This window comes from Saccostrea echinata, unplaced genomic scaffold (assembly GCF_033153115.1).
Source record: "Saccostrea echinata isolate AGI-Se365-2 ecotype Australia unplaced genomic scaffold, CSIRO_AGI_Sech_v1 ptg000047l, whole genome shotgun sequence".
Taxonomy (NCBI): domain Eukaryota; kingdom Metazoa; phylum Mollusca; class Bivalvia; order Ostreida; family Ostreidae; genus Saccostrea; species Saccostrea echinata.
In genome coordinates, this window is record NW_026889796.1 from 14423262 (window position 1) to 14428987 (window position 5726).

The following is a 5726-nucleotide window of genomic DNA, read 5'->3' on the forward strand; positions in this document are numbered from 1 at the left end:
CAATACTGACCATCTGTAGATGCATAATCCATGCAAGTTTGGTCCATTTAGGGCTTATAGTACTTGTTAATGGACTTGCTCCAAAAAAAACTAAGCAGGACGCCAACACCAAGGATATAGCATAAGCTCATCTCAACTTCGTCCAGGTGAGCTAATTTTTTTTTTATAAAACAGCAGGGCAGTCATATACCGGTTAATGTACAAGTATCCACAAAAAGTGTAGCTTCAAGTTTGTTCACATGGCCCTAGGGACGAGGTAGGGTGGGCCCACCCACATGCATACAGTACATGTATACAGGGGAAAGGCTGTGCCCTTTTCAGTTCCTACGGTTCAATGTCTATTTATGAAAAGTGTATGATTATTTTTCCAAAGCTTGATAAAAGGAAACAAAACTATAATTCCTTGAATTGATATGGCAATGTCCATATAATTATATATGTAGGCTTGATTTGGTTTAAAACAGGGCTAAGACATGGCCGTAGGAACCGGTGGAGGGCACCTTACCCCCCCCCCCCCCCCAATAATGTTGCTGATATGTAGTATATTACATGTATTATACTTCTGTTAAAATGTTTCCTATATAAAGTAAAGGTAAAATAACTATCTTTTATAGTCAGAAAATTTTCACGCATAGCAAAGCTATACCCCGGGGTATAGTTTATACTACCCACCCTTGGAAAATGTTCATGCAATTTTTGCCACCAATTTTGATTTCCTGTAATCTATAGACTGATGATGTAATCACGACTTCAGTAGCATTGTGACGTCATCAGGATTTCAGCTCATTCTTGCAGTTTATAATCTTACTCCAAATAATCTACTTGCTCAAAACTTTTACAAATATTCTGTTGAAGTTTTCATGTTTTGCCTATGAAACTATAATATCAGGTAATTCAACCCTCAGAAATTATGATATACATCAGTATAATAAAACACTTATCCACTGGCTGTGAGTGGGATAGCTTTTATCAAATCTGCGACAGGAACTATTCCCCGAGGGCTTGCCCATTGAAACTATAGAAAACATACCAACTTTATGCTTGTGCCTGCGCAATAATAAAGTAAATTTTTTTTGCTTGTCAACAAAGGAATTTTTGCTTGGCAGTGCCCATCCCTCAACTGAGAATATTTGGTTGTGCCCCCTCAAGAGTGAAATTACTTCCTAGGGGCCTGTTAGATGATCTGAGCTGAAACCTCAAGTGAGTTTTTCTGATCACATTTTGTCTGGTAAGTCCATCTGATTGTCTGTAAACTTTTCACAATTTCGACCTCTTCTCCAGAACCACTGGGCCAATTTCAACCAAACTTGCCAAAAGGCATCCTGGGGTTAAGGGGGTTCAAGTTTGTTCAAATGAAGGGCCACGCTCTCTTTCAAGGGGAGATAATTAAGAATTTGTGAAAAGTTGGTATCATCTTTTAACAAGATATGCTTGTGAAACGCTGATGCCCCCGTATGGCAGCTTATGTCAAAGGTTAAAGTTTCTCAAATCCAAGTCAAAATCCAGGCCAAAGGATAAAAAATGTTGGTACCCAAAGAAAGGTCTTGTCTCGAGGAATATACCTGAAATTTGAAAGCCCTAGCTGGAACTGTTCAAAAGTTATGGCGAAGGTTAAAGTTTTTTAAAAGTAAGGGAAACGTCAAGGTAAAGGTCAAAGTTGTTGGTATCCAAAGGAACGTCTTGTCACAAGGATTACATATGAGAAATATGAAAGCCCTAGCACCAACTGTTCAAAAGTTATGGCCAAGGTTAAAATTTTTCGAAAGAAGGTCAAACTCCTACGTCAAGGTCAAAGTGGTTGGTATCTAAAGGAAGGTCTTGTCACAAGGATTACATATGTGAAGCATGAAAGCCCTGGAACCAACCATTCAAAAGTTATGGCCAAGGTTAAAGTTTTTCAAAAGTAGGTCAAACTCCTATGTCAAGGTCAAAGTGGTTGGTATGCAAAGGAGGATCTTGTCACAAGGATTACATATGTGAAGTATGAAAGCCCTAGCACCAACCATTCAAAAGTTATGGCCAAGGTTAAAGTTTTCGAAAGAAGGTCAAACTGCTATGTCAAGGTCAAAGGGTAAAAGTGGTTGGTATCCAAAGGAAGGTCTTGTCACAAGGATTACATATGTGAAATATGAAAGCCCTAGCTCCAACCATTCAAAAGTTATGGCCAAGGTTAAAGTTTTTCAAAAGTAGGTCAAACTCCTAGGTCAAGGTCAAAGGGTCAAAGAGGTTGATATCCAGAGGAAGGTCTTGTCACAAGGAATACACATGTAAAGTTTGAAACCCCAAGCACCAACTGTTCAAAAGTTATCGCCAAGGCTAAAGTTTTTCAAAAGTAGGTCAAACTCCAAGATCAAAAGGTCAAAGTTGTTGGTATCCAAAGGAAGGCCTTGTCACAAAAAATACACGTGAAGTTTGAAACCCCAAGCACCAACTGTTTAGAAGTTATGGCCAAGGTTAAAGTCTCATAAAATTTTGCAAAAGTGGGTCAAACTCCAAGGTCAAGGTCAAATAAGATGGTACCCAAAGAAAGGTCTTGTGGCAAGGAATACACATGTGAAATATGAAAGTCATAGCTCCAACCAATCAAAAGTTATGGCAAGGTTAAAGTTGACAACAGACAGACAAACAGCTAGACAGGACGAAAACAATATATCCCCGGGATCTTTCGATCCTGGGGCATAAAAATCTTCTTCTCAAGAACCATTGGGCCAGAAAAGTTGAAACTTGTGTCAACCCTTCATTACATAGAGTAGATTCAATTTTTTTCAAAACATGAACCCCGGGCGTAGGGTGGGGCCACAATGGGGGATCAAAGTTTTACATAGGAATATATATGAAAATTCTTTAGATAACTTCTTCTCGAGAACAACAAAGCCACAATTAGTCATACTGATAAGAAAGCATCCTCAGGTAGATTCAAGTTTGTTCAAATCATGATCCCTTGGGGTAGGGTGAGGCTACAATGGGGGATCAAAGTTTTACATAGGAATATATAGGAAAATTCTTTAAAAATCTTCTTCTTAAGAACAACAAAGCCACAATTAGTCATATTGATACGGAATTGTCCCCAGATAGTGTAGATTCAAGTTTGTTCAAATCATGACCCCGGGGGGTAGGGTGGGGCTACAATGGGGATCAAAGTTTTACTAAGGAATCTATAGGTCTGGAAAAATCTTAAATCTTCTTCTTAAGAACAACAAAGCCACAGTTAGTCATATTGATATATATGGAATCATCCTCAGGTAGTGAAGATTCAAGTTGGTTCAAATCATGACTCCCAAGGGTAGGATGGGGCCACAATGGGGGATCAAAGTTTTACATAGGAATATTTAGGGAAAATCTTTAAAAATCTTCTCAAGAACAGGAAATCCATGATTAGTCATATTGATATGGAAGCATCTCAAAGTATTGTAGATTCAAGTTTGTTCAAGGCATCCTCCAGTAGTTGGGTGGGGCAATAATGGGGGATCAAAGCTATAAAAGAACATATATAGGATATATCTATAAAAATATTCTTCTCAAGATGATTAGTTATATTGATATGGAAGCATCCTCAGGTAGTGTAGACACAGTTTGTACAAATCATGACACCCCACCCCACCCCCTTCAGGGTAGGGAGGCAGACATCTTTAAAATTCCATTTTCAAGAACAGCAAAACCATGATTAGTTATTATATAAATATTGAAGCATCCTCAAACAGTTTTGATTCAATTTCATTCAAAACATGGCACCAGGGGGCAGGGTATGCCTAGAACAGGCTATCAAAACTTCACATATGAATATATCAGAGAAGAAATCTGCTGACAAAGAACAGCAGGGCCACATTGACTCAGGTGAGCCTTGTGGCCCATGGACCTCTTAGTAAAAGATGCCATTAATTTTTCACCAATTTGTAATTATCTCCCCTTCATTTGAACAATCTTGAACCCCCTTTACCCAAGGATACTCGTGTCAAGTTTGGTTGAAATTGGCCCAGTAGTTCTGGAGAAGATGAAATTGTGAAAAGTTTATAACAACGACGACGACGACAGACAACGGACAAATTTTGATCAGAAAAGCTCACTTGAGCCTTCGGCTCAGGTGAGCTAAAAATGCAGATGACTTCAGATGACCAAACTCTCACATTAAACACTGTACTATGGAAGTCTTTTTACCAAATTCAGCATTGACCATGGGGATTGCCAAAATTCTTAAAAGCTGCAAAAGTTTCTTGAAATGAGTAATTACACATAACACTACATGCAGTGGTACACTTGTTCATCAATTTGAAATTTATTAGTAACAAGGGGCCAGGGGCCACATCGCTCACCTGACCAATGTGACAAGGAAAAAAACAAAAATCAGTTTAATATTGAAAATCTTAAATGCATAAGTGGTCTCCCGACCTACCCCTAAAAGGGAGTGAAGGAGGGGGGGGGGGGGTTATGAATTGAACAAAATTGAATCTTCACTAACTAAGAATGCTTACATATTTTTTTGACTAACTTTTTTCCTTACAAGTTTGAACTTTCATTGTGGCCCTGCCCTTCCCCAGGGGATTACTGATTTGAACAATTTTGAATCTACACTATCTGAGGATGCTTCCATATAAATATGACCAACCATGGATTTGCTGTTCTTGAGAAGAAGATTTTTAAAGATTTTTCCTATATATTCCTATGTAAAACTTTGATTGTTGGTTGTGGCCCCACCCTACCCCTGTGGGTCATGATTTTAACAAACTTGAATCTTCACCACCTGAGGATACTTTCACATAAATATGACAAACCATAGCTTTGCTGTTCTTGAGAAGATTTTTAAAGATTTTTCCTATATACTTTGATTGTTGGTTGTGGCCCCACCCCCCACCCGCGGGGTTATGTTTTGAACAAACTTTAATGAACAAACTTTAATCTAAACCACCTGAGGATACTTCCATATAAATATGACCAATCATAGCTTTGCTGTACTTGAGAAGAAGATTTTTGAAGACTTTTTTCCTATATATTCCTATGTAAAAATTTGATCGTCCATTGTGGCCCCACCCTATCCCCAGTGGTCATGATTTGAACAAACTTGAATCTACACCACATGAAGATGCTTCCATATAAATATGACCAATCATGGCTTTGCTGTTCTTGAGAAGATTTTTGAAGACTTCTATATCCTCCTATGTTAAACTTTGATCGTCAACCCCACCCTACACCTAGGGGTCATGATTTGAACAAATTTGAGTCTACACTACCTAACAGTGATTCCATATGAGTTTCATTTTTCCTGGCCCATTGGTTCTTGAGAAGAGCTTTTTCAATGATGCCATTAATTTTTCGCTATTTCGAAATTATCTCCCCTTGGAGGAGGACGTGGCCTTTCATTTGAACAAACTTGAATTCCCTTCACCCAAGGACACTCTGTGCCAAGTTTGGTTGAAATTGGCCCAGTAGTTCTGGATAAGATGAAAATGTGAAAAGTTTACGACGAAGACCACAGACAACGGACAAATTTCGATCAGAAAAGCTCACTTGAGCCGAAGGCTAAAAAAGGACCCTCTTACATTTGGTTGATATTTTGTTGTTTTTTTTTTTTGTTGTTGTGGTTTTTTATGAACAATGTACAGTATTTTCATCCAAAATCCAGTATTTTGAAAACTCCTTCAAGTATTTGGGTCTAAAAATTATCACATGTATTACCTTAATCCCCCTTATATTACTAACAGCAAAAACATACACTCAAGTGTCATAGAACA